This window comes from Dermacentor variabilis, chromosome 9 (assembly GCF_050947875.1).
Source record: "Dermacentor variabilis isolate Ectoservices chromosome 9, ASM5094787v1, whole genome shotgun sequence".
Taxonomy (NCBI): domain Eukaryota; kingdom Metazoa; phylum Arthropoda; class Arachnida; order Ixodida; family Ixodidae; genus Dermacentor; species Dermacentor variabilis.
This window is the reverse complement of record NC_134576.1, coordinates 136484411-136495959: the sequence shown is the minus strand read 5'-3', so window position 1 is coordinate 136495959 and position 11549 is coordinate 136484411. Positions and strand designations below refer to the sequence as shown.

The 11549-nt window shown below is 48.5% G+C and overlaps 1 long non-coding RNA gene across 1 annotated transcript; it reads right to left on the bottom strand.

The window, feature by feature from the left end:
* Positions 1-305: 305 nt before the first annotated feature.
* On the bottom strand, positions 306-11024 carry LOC142558209 (uncharacterized). Its single transcript, XR_012822981.1, has 4 exons — positions 10573-11024; positions 10427-10495; positions 10146-10345; positions 306-467 (listed from the first exon to the last, which is right to left on the bottom strand). It is a non-coding gene; the product is annotated as an uncharacterized LOC142558209 (long non-coding RNA).
* Between the last annotated feature and the right edge of the window lie 525 nt (positions 11025-11549).

Below are 11549 nucleotides of genomic sequence, written 5' to 3'. Positions count from 1 at the left end.
ATTGAAATGTGCTTTTTATGCACTTTATGAAGTTTTGTTTCAGTGACAATGGGATGTTACAGTGCCTCGAGTTTGCAAGATATTGAGGACACGGACCTAGTCAGGTACCGACAAGCACTTGTATTCCCTGGTTTTCCTCGTATTCTATTTCCTTTGTCGTATACTCGTTGTCCAAACGATGAAACAAATTTATGCAACGAAAGGGAAGGTGAATCTGAAACGAACTGATGCGATAAGACATTTTTCGACCACTCGAGGACACAGCCGTAGTCGTCACAGTCGTCTGTGAGTGGTACTTGCCCGTAGCAAAGCAGGGCGATGAGCAATCTCGTCTGCCAGCGAGACCGCACCGGCCAAGGGGAACGGTCGGCCACGGTGCGAGCGGTGCTCTAGGCCATCTCCTGAAGGGGACGTTGGGAGGATGGCAAACGTGGAGCAGCGCGCTGGATATCCATCTTACACGTGGACTGCAATCGAAAGCAGAGGTCAAGATTCTGGAACAATAAGACATGGATGCACTGGGGCTAAGTGATGGGGGAGTTGGCACGTATCGAACGAGGAATAAACCCAGTTAACCAGGCGCATACATAGCCAAGAAGAGCACAGGACGATGCTCGCTTTACTATCAAGCGACTCTACCAGCATTTTCCTGTGCACTTATTTGCACTGTGTACGCATCGTGATCGGCGGTTTAGTTGCTTGTTTAATAAGGCATGCGCATGGCAGCGCTACGAGCACGCACCTCGTAACGAGTCAGTTCTACGTTTTGTAGCTAATGTTCGCGCGAGATCATTCAACGCGCGTGGAACAAGCGGTGCGGTTCGATGAGACTTTGGCTGCGCAAGAGCACATCGCCACATACTACTCCATGCCACTCATTTCGTCGGATTAAGTGGTACGACCCTGAACGGCTACCCGCCTGGACCGCTCTGCGCATCTCGAGACAGCGCAACGATACCTCTGAACTTGAAAACGGCGCACCGTCAACGCCGTGGTGACGGGACAAGGCAGCGCTACCCGCACTCAGGTCGCAAATCAGCCCCCTCACCTACGTTGTGCACGTGGGTAAACGTTGTGGTACGTGAATTAGCGCGAGTTATACCTTTTTGACATGGCCACAATTAGTACACGACCGGGGTTGTTTGAGAATTATGGGAGATGCCTTTGCTCTGCAGTGGGCGTAACCAGGCTGATGATGATACCTTTTTAGTAGAGCTGTAATGCCCACGACCATTACGTGTGATCTACACGGTTGTGTACTTCAGCCTACTTCTGATGCGAAGGTAGACTGAAACCAAATCAGGACTAGATTTTACGGAGATCGCTAAGGAACTTGAGGAAACTGCTGTTGATATCAAGGCTATTAAGGAATATATATGGGCTGATTAAAAATTCAACTCGTTAACGACGTTGCAAACAAAATTTCATGCTTGCGAAGCCTGGGTTACTAGTATGAATGGAATGTCACAAACAAAAGAACCGACCATGTGGAAAATGTCTAGGCTGACAAATTGTATCGTCTGACGTCTATGGAAAAGTACGCAAGTAGAATACTGTTGGTACGGTGTTTATTGACAGCGGGAAGTGCAGTCACGTGGAATGCTGCGCAGAGCAGCCGATCCATTCCCGACAAACGCAAGCGCGAGCTGCAGCACCGAACTTTCCGTCATCTCAGGAGCCAAGTGGCAGGAGTGACACACGAGCTCTCTTCGGCATGACAGCTAAGCGAGACGTGCTCGGCTATGAAGCGGTCACTGTTGAACCCATCCGCCGTTAATGCAAGGCAAGACGAAAAGCAAAGGAATCCGTGTTAGGTAGAAGCTGCCCAATTCACGACAAAGGATACTTTAATGAGGTAACAAATTGAAAAATTCGGATAAGGTTTATCGAGAAAGACTACACGAAAACTGAAAGCTTGGGACGGGACTAAAGAATCCGTAAAAGACATGAGAAAGTGCTGCTCGCGGTCAAGCTATGCAACAGCAATCGGACAGACATGTCTGCAGCGACCAAAACAACTAAGTCAATGCAGACAAATGCGGATTCATCGAACATGTTGGAATTTCGGCAAAACGAAGCGTTCATGAAGCAGTTCATACCGGCGCGTTTGACGGAAGAACAGGAGCGGGCACGTTCTCTGGCGTAGTGAACCGTGATACACAATGTGACGTCTAAGCTGGCTTGTATTTCTTCGCGTCTGCTATTAATTGTGCCGGCTGCTTCCTAGGGAGGGACCCATTCTGTGCCATTGCAACACCCACTTCTTGGCCGATCCCCGCTGAGACTCGCAGTATTGCTACGGAACAGTAGTTACGATGACAAAGAGGCGAGCAGGGCGAAGATGATGTTTAGAGGCTAGCGCGGGCTGTTGCCTCTTGGCCAAGTGCGGCGTATACCCTCTTGTAAATATACTTGTATATAGCTTTTCGTCTGCGTCTTCCTACGTAACAGTATGGAAATCAATTGTAAAACATCATCGAAGAACTCGAACACTATGATCAAGAGAACGGCTCCTTGTCGCGAGCACGTGCTACTTTAATAAACCGTTCATTTTCGAAGCAGTCACCGGTCCATAGTTTTTAACAATGGTGCCATGAACCAGCATACTACCTCCCCGTCCACAACGAAGGTGAACCTGCAAAGAAGCAGCAGAGAAGGAAACGGCGGTGGAGCAGTGGATCGGTTAACGAGAGCGTAGAAAAAAACCATATATAAGCATCGAAACTGCTCATTGACAAGCAAGACTCCATTGTTACTCGACTAGAAATGAGCCAATTATATAGTAACAAAGATAAGGACAGCGCTTCGCTTCCAGATCACGAAGCTCATCAACGCAGTGAACAGACAGAAGTTGCACACAACGCATGAGAATAAGCGAAAGCCTCAACAGCGACAACGAACAAATAGAGGAATTTCTAACAAAAGATACTGCCGAAGCTGAACTTGATTGAATAATAGAGTACGACCACTAAAATAATGACGATCTTGCCTACACTAGGGTTCAGAATTCGAGAGGCCATACAGTTGTGTTTGAACAACAGAAAAACAACGCAGGCGGCATCACTGAATACAGAACAAGACGGCAAGGGAACTACATAAACTATCTAATCCGGAAACAAGGTTTAGTGGAAGAGAATCGCTTCTGGGCTCTGTACAAGTGAGTACGCCTCAGACCTAACACGAGCAAGGGACAAATGTTTATTAGCACTTCTAACTGGAGATGCAGCGCATGCTATAGAAGGGCTTCAGTGCTTGATCTGCAGATGAAAATTATGAAGCAATAAAAATATGAACGTTCGGAAATCGTGAGCAGTCAGTGGAACTGCACATGGAGCGTGTTATGGAGCCAAGAAAAAGCGAGGTCGGTGCAAGAAACTGATTAACTATGCAAGTTAGTACACGGAACGCAAATCAACACGTTGGCCCTCAAATCACTAAAGGTGGGACCGACAGTTTCGCGTCGATGTTGACAGCGTTGCAGAGAGAAATTCCACTCGTGTTTTAAGTGGCGTTCAAGTGAAAAGAAGCAATGAGACACAGCTCAGCCATGGAAGCTAGCGCGCAAGGCAATAACGCGAGGAAAACCTGGACAAGCTTAAGTCACTGCCGCGATAGCAAATACCTATCCAAGAATAAACACAGCGTGAACAGGAGAGGACAGTTGCGAAACCAAGGAATAACAGCAGACAGCTTCGAAATTACAGCTTTTGTAGCCAAGAAACAGAAGCTGCCTGTTCTGCAAGCAGAACAACCACGCAACGGAGGAGTGCCGTCGGAATATTCCAATGATGAAAAAAAAATCCAATTCTCACAGAGAATAGAGAATGTTTGAGATGCACTCGGCCGAAATACCTCATCTATAGAGCAAGAGTGAAATGCAAGCGATGCAAAGGACGACATGCTGGATCTGTGCATTATGATGCGGCAAGGCAGAGCAGGTCAACACAGCAAGTGGAAGCGACGACGGCTACTCTACACGCAACTGAGGATGCAAAACCATTTTGCGCTTTTGGAGACAGCTGTAGCTTGGATAGGGGGAGAATAAGGGGGCAGACATTGCCACTTGTTATTAGACAGCGTAAGCCAGCGGACTGTTATATAAGCTGGATTAGACAAAGAAATAGGAGCGAAGATATGACAGGAAAAGTTGACTGCTTCATTCGGAGGAAACGAAAAAAATTGATATTAACCTTGTCCAATTAACTGCCGCAACGCAAGGGAACAAATCAGCAGCGGGAATAGAAGATCTGCAAGCCGACGCCATGTGTCAGTTGTCTACCTGCTGCAAATCAGAACTTTCATAAGAAAAATGCAACGAAAGCTACAAGTGGCGGATGACAGAACGAAGGCGACTGCAACAGGCGCCATAGGAATGCTTATCGGCTAAATTATTGGGAGTCCTTCGCCGGTAGAAATCAAATGTAAAGTAGATTGATGGCAGTCGAGACAATACTGGGTTGGGTACTGCGAGGTCCAAATCAAGCAGTCATTCATTGTGCTGAAGAATTGAAGGTGCAGAAACAATTCAACAAGAGCTACAAAGGTATTGGGGCATGGAATCAATGGGGATGACAAAACAAAGCTTCAATACTAAGGAAGTTTGAACTCAATCGCAGATTAAAATCTTGAAACTGAACGGTCGCTATGAAGTCCACTTGTAGTGGAATGAAAGCGTTAGCTTCGAAATCGAGGAAAATTTAATGAACAGACTCCCCCGGACTGCCGACAAGGTTGAAGAAAAATGAAGATATTGTCCCGTGATGGTGATGAGGTGTCCATCAGCTGTCCGAATTCTAGGGCTGTCCCATTGGCTGTCCCACTCGGCGGCGCATAATCCACTGAGTAGTCGGCTCCAGTGTCTACAAGTGTGGCGACTTCGTGGTCATTAAGCACGTCGTGGTCTGGTTCTTTGTCTTTTGTTGCAGTTCGATCTTCGCGTCGGTTCACGCTTGCGTCGCGTTGACCTGTGGCTGGTACGTGTCATCGTCAGGTCGCCTTTCGTAGGCGCGTGCTGCGCCTACGAAAGGCGTGCTGCGTGGGACGACAGTTTGACGTTCTGGCAGGGGCGGTGGTGGACGTCATGGATTCCGGCTGAGGGACTCGGTGACTGCTGGATTCCCCCGCATACGACGTCGGCAAACGAAGCCACTTGAGGCTGTGTTGAAAAGATCAACTACTGAACCTCTTCCGGCATGATCGCTTTGTTGACATCGCGCGACGGTTTAATTCTCGGTTCCTCATGTCCAGTGCTTTGTCGATGCTGGTGGCCTGGTGAAAAAAACTCGGATTGTCTTCGAATCATTCCGGCGAAAATTTGCTTCACCCCACGCTTGGGCAGGACTCTCGGACATTTCCGGATCGGCGTGGCGCAATAGAAGGCTTGCTTATTCCGCAAATGTGGCAGCGTTCTCGTTAGGTAGCTGCACACGGGCTTCCCATAGAACTTCGGTCATTTCTTATAGGACGACGCTCGTGAAGCTCCTCAGGAAGTTGCTGCGGAACAGGTATCACGTTGTAAGGGTGGTCGCTCGGTTCTCAAACCGTGTCCTCGTGGCATCTTCCAGGGAGTACACGTGGCGTAGCTTATCCTCAGGGGTTCAGTTGTTGAAGGCCGAGATTCTTTCGGAAGACGGAAGCGAGGTTTCCGGATCGTCCGACTAAGCTCTACGAAAGGTAGGTGGCTCCCTGGGTTGAAGCATGGAGGACGCTGGGGCTGCCATTGTGGTTGTCGACTTGGCCACGATCTTCCTGGTCGTCTCAGGCACAAGTCCATGCTCCGGGGGCAGTCATTGTAGCCTGAGGCTACCTCGCTGGCCCTTGACAACGTTGGTGTAGTCTTCGCAGTTCAGGCTTGGATCACGGCTTGAGGGCGTCCGGCGCATGAACGCGAGCCTCCTCCATCAGATGTCACGTGGTAGTGAGGACCAAGAAGACAGAAGCAAAACTGAATACCTAATCTTTATTGGAAGAATGTGTGCCAAGAAATGCAGGCTACACTGAAGGCATCGTGATCGCAGCGAACACAGTCGGCGATCTTCGAAAAATCTGATCAGCGGGTCAAGCGCGTCGGCTTTCGTACGCGAGTCATCGAAGGTTTCAAAGCAATCGCAGGTGCTCGCACGTCGTCTAGAAAGCACCACACAGTTAGCGTCCCGGATACGTGCAATCAGATTACACAAGGCTCTGACAATGGAGAACCATCGATAACATTCGAGAAACCTGTAATACATGCAGGCGCGCTCTGCGCTGAGCGACAGCATTTGTTAGACTGAAACGCTCTCAGCCGAGAAAAATATACTACATGTGTTAATATGCTTCGTCGCTACGATCACGCGATTTCAAAACATGGCCTTGGGAGTCGCGCAAGAGGTTCAGGAATCCTCAGAACCACTGACTACGCTGTGTTATTACATGCCACATCACGCAGTTATTCCAGAAGATCGAGCCACGAGAAAGATTCGTGAAGTATTCGGCGCCTCTTCACACACGCAGAAAGGCATGCCATTAAACGACAATTTGAAGGCAGGACATTAACTTTCTAAAGGAAAAGGCGACCATTTGGAGACGTTGAAAATGCATTCCTACAAATTTCAATCCACGAAGAGGAGAGATGCCATGAGATTTCTGTGATGGACGGATGACTATGAGGGAAAGCTGCTGAATTAAGTACAAACCTGGCGCATGGCTAGAATAACCTCCGGTAAAACCAGGAGCCCGTTTTTTTTTTTTTTTCTGGCAGCCACAATCAAGCACCATGCGAAACAAGTGGCTGAGTGTTTTATAGATGGAACAAACAGTACAGAAAGAGATGTACGTGGATGGTGTACTCCTAGGGGCATCAATGTATTAAGGTGCTGTCAAGCTGTACGAGGAGGCAAAACAAGCGATCAAAGTGGCGGCGATCATGTTCAGAAAATGGACATCCAATAAAGAGAGCCTAAACAAAATAGATGAAAATGAAAGGGACGACGATCACAACGATTCGATCGAAAGGATGCACAATGCTTCTTGCAATTTTATGGAAGTAGTCGAAAGACGTGCTATCCTTTACTGTGGGCAAATAAGCATCCTTACCAGCAATAACGTACTTCACTAACACGACAGTACTGAACAAGCCGCCGGAAAGTTGTTTGATCCGCTTGGTTTGCCCTCACCTAGTACGATACGCGCGGAGATAGGCTTTCAAAAATTGGAAACGGACGACACGTGAGATGAGCCACTCCATAAAGAATGCGGCAAGTGGAGGGACCCGATTTCTGAAACGAAGGAGCTGTTAAAGTTCTAGAAGTTCTCCAATACTATACAAGCAAGGATCAAATATTACAAGCATACAAGCTGCATCTGTTTGCTGACGCGAGTCCAACAGCGTACAAGCGGCAGCATACTTGGCAGTCATGTAAATTGATGGAAAAGAGTCAAGCCTACCGACGCGAAAATCCGCGTAGCACCAACAAAATCCAAGTTTAGCAAGACTAGCTAATGGCAGCGGCGATAGCATCAACACTAGGTGTCTACACCGTAAGTCACTTTACCGGAAGAATTCAGGAAGCAGCCTGCTTGACAGACTCAATGATTGTACTTCACTGAATCAAAGGGACAAGCAAAGGGGGAAACATTTCTTAACAGAGTCGCATAAATAAGAAAAAACAGTACAAGAGAGCGATTCGTTCTTTCAAGGTGAAGACAATCTGGCCGATCTACACTGACGTTGTATAAATGCAAAGACGTCGACGGACTCGAAAAATATGATTGCATGGACCCGAATGAGTTGCATCTGTGGAGCCGGAAAGACCAAACGTGATTCACACGAATGTACGGGTGGAAGATAAACACGGAGCTCAATGTGACACCTGCACAGGAAGAAACAGGAAAAAGTAATATTGGAAACCAAAAATTCGTTATACGGGCGGCATTTAAGAGCAACAGCATGGACATTCAGGTTCATAGACACCGCAAGGTCAGAAGTACCGTTAACAGGAAAAGAGATAACTGCAGAGATATTGGCTACGACAAAGTACTACTCAGGAAGCCAAGTGGCGATGGTGACTCAAACGCTAAATCGTTTAAAATAAATGCGCAAATCTATTTTTCCAACAAAAGACTCGCAAGACAAAGGACGTGAGCACTACAGCCAAGAATCAAAGCCGGGACGTCGTCGTATTTCTGAAGGACGGGTGTTTCACGGAACCGCCAGAAGGTCACGTTCATCAAATATTGCACGGCGGATTTCAAGCAACGCTAGCGCAACTGCGGGCTAAGTTCTGAGTATTGCAAGGTCTCCAAGCTGTAAAAAGTGTTAACTCAATGCATATTCTGCAAGAGGCATAACGCAAGACCTGTCACATTCTGCTTCCCCTACTGGCGGACAGAGTCAACGAAGCCGGCCCATTAAGTCAAAGGAGCCGACTTTACCGGAACATGTTATGCGAAAAACAAATACAACATTGTAGAATAAGTCGTAATTTTCACCTGCGCGGTAATGAGAGCAGTACACTTAGAGATGACCAACGACATGTGGATATCCAGATTTTTCCGGCAATCACCGGCTTTCCGGCAATGCACCGCACGACGGGGTATACCTGCCGTAATCTGCTCGGGCAACGAGAATGCCTTTACAAAGGCCCGAGAAGGAAATGCTTGAAGCTACTGAGCACGAATGGGTGAAGGATTGCTGCAGTATACACCAGAGGAAAATAGCTGAGTGCGCCCCGTGGGGCGGAGGGGGGGGGGGGGGAAGCGGCGATTTTACGAGATCCTCATACGGAGACCGGAGGCATCGATGCGAAAAATCGCGATGAGTAGAACTACAGTGGAGAAGCTACGCGCAATTGTAGCAGAAGGTGAAGGAGCGCTCAACAATCGACTGTTCACTAACGTGCATGGCGAACCTAATGAGCCCATGCCACTGACGCCTGCAGACATAGGCAGGCGGCAACAGCTTCAAAGTGGACAAACAAGGCCGTGAGACGAAGAAGCATGGCAAAGAAGATGCGAACTCGCGAAAGCTTCGTGGAAGGGATGACATCGCGAATATCTGAAGTAAATAGGAGCTACTGTCAAGACAAAACGAGACAAGCGAAACCCTTGTCCAAAGGCGATGAGTTATTAATTTAAGACCGCTGACCAAGAACATTTTCGAAAATGTACCGAATTGAAAATGTTACCCTGGTTATGACGAAATAGCAAGAGCTTGTCTACTTCGAAAAGGCAACAAAGAATTTCTGACCATCTGCAACATCTACCCTCTTCAAGGGTGCCTCGAATAGCCCGCCAAACCCTGTCTCAATGCAAGTTGGAAGGCGGGAGCCTGTAAAATATATTGTAGGTACTCGAAGACGAACACGAGAAAGGCTCCATGCCACGAGCGAATTCAATAAACCATTCATGTTCGAAGCAGTCACCGGTCTCGATCGTTTTAACATGTGTGAACACGCCGCGGTGATCCGAGAGCTAGTTACGGTGTGCGCAGTGTGAATTAACTTCTTGGCCCGATACCCAACTCTGGGAAAGTGCCATACATATTGGTTTGGCACGTAAAGCAACATAATTTATTTCAAGTGTACCACTTCTGCCACTCGCCGTGTGAGGCAATGATAGTGCTCACATTTCGCCCCGTCTATGAACATTGACACACTGTACTGCGTAGACAAAAGTCGTGTACGCAAGGGAACATATCACACGAACTCTGCCATACATTATCGCACTGAAGGTCCAAGAAAAACATACGTGAAAAACCACCGCGAATCGCCGTCAATCAACGCAAATAGTAAAGAAAGCTTGGCTTACAGCGATTCCAATAGCGCGTGGGAGCCGCGCAATTTATTTTTATTTTTTATGCGCTATGGCATTCAGTATGAACTATACGGCATGTGAGCACCTGGCAAAGCGGCTACGCGTTGCAGCTCTTACGAAGCGCGTTTGCGCCTGCAGTAGTCCCAACTGCTGTGCTCCGAGTCGAGAGCGGCAGTATTTGGAGTAAAAGTAACAATATTAATAATGAATAACAGTATTATGTTATAAAATAATAACAGAATAATGATAAAATAATAGTAATAATAAATAATAAAAGAATAATGACATAATAATAGTAATAATAAAATAATAGGACACAGCGATAGTACGAATCGTGTTTAAGCGAAATTTACCAGTAGTAGCAGACGAAGTCCCCCGTGCCAGCTGGGCGTCATGGACGTGGAAATGCAAAGGAGCCAACGCGGTCAGCCACGGTAAGAGGTGCTCAAGGCCATCTCCGGTGGGGGACGTTGGGAGGATGGCAAATGTGGAGCAGCACAGTGGATATCCTTTCTACTCGTGGTCCGCAATCTCGAAAGCGGACCTCGGGATCCTGAAACGACAACAAAGCTTTTCTTTTTAAGCACTCGAGAACACAGCCGTAGTACTACTAGCGTCTGTACGTGGTACTTACCCGTAGTAATCCAGGCCCACAAGACCACACCGACGAAGGAACACGGTGTGCGGCGGTGCGAGTGACGCTCTGGAAAATAGCAAGGACAGTAAACACACACGCTGAAAAAACGAGCAGCAGCAACGGCAATGAAACGGGCCGCTTACCGTAGCTGATGCCCGGCCCGGCTCCGACGAACACAGCAGGCGACGTCCGGCGTAGAGCTGCTGCGTAGAGCGGGTTAGTACATGATAGCTGGCGAGGCAGTTTCCGAATGACGCTTGCTTCCGCGAGTCCACATTTCGCTAGATTTCGCAAGGTAGCCCGCGCACTCCCGCACGCGGGCTACCTTGTCACGAAATAGTGGGGTCGGGTCGCAAGGCCATACGGATGGGTCCATGTCCCTGACGCAGTCGTAAGAGGACGGCTATCAGCTAGCCTGCCTAGTGTGAGCTAAGCTGTGTGACCGCTAAACCTGAAGCTATACGCCGCCACCCCGCAACACGTGGCCCGTCCTCCTCGATTCCGGCACGGAGAAGACCCGTGTGGCCGCAAGCCTTGCCCGCGAAACCTCGGGCTTACAGCTAAGCAAAAAAACTAACTTTACGTTATTTTGTGATGTAGCCATACATCCTAGTAAGCGCTAGCTACTGCAACTGAACACACAGTTAACTTCTCTAAGGCATGCGCCACCCTCGCCAGCTAGACCTCGAAAAATGCAAAAAGCAAATGCAAATGCCTTTTGAGCGTTTAGGACGCTCGATGCGAAGCTCGTAGAGTACGACGCTATCCGTGACGAGGGGTTGCTGCGCAGGTCCTGGGTTAGTGGCCACGCTCAGAGTTCATCCACAGTTCAATAGTCCAGGCGCCATGGGGGGTGGGAACGCGCACAAACAAAAGAACGAGGACTCGGCAGGAACGACTCGCGACTTGTACGCTGCGCCGGCTCGACCGGAGTGTCGTTGGCGTATAGTAACGTAGTAAATGCCGGCTGGCCGTCACTTACACTCCGGGAGCTCGAAAGAGGGGCCAGGAATTGCCGAGGCGGCAGGCGGGTTGGAGAAAAAGTCTCTCGAGGCGTGCCTCACGTTTTGCAGGCCCGGGGCATGAAGCCAGTGCTTCCAGAGACGGCCGAAGGCGGGAA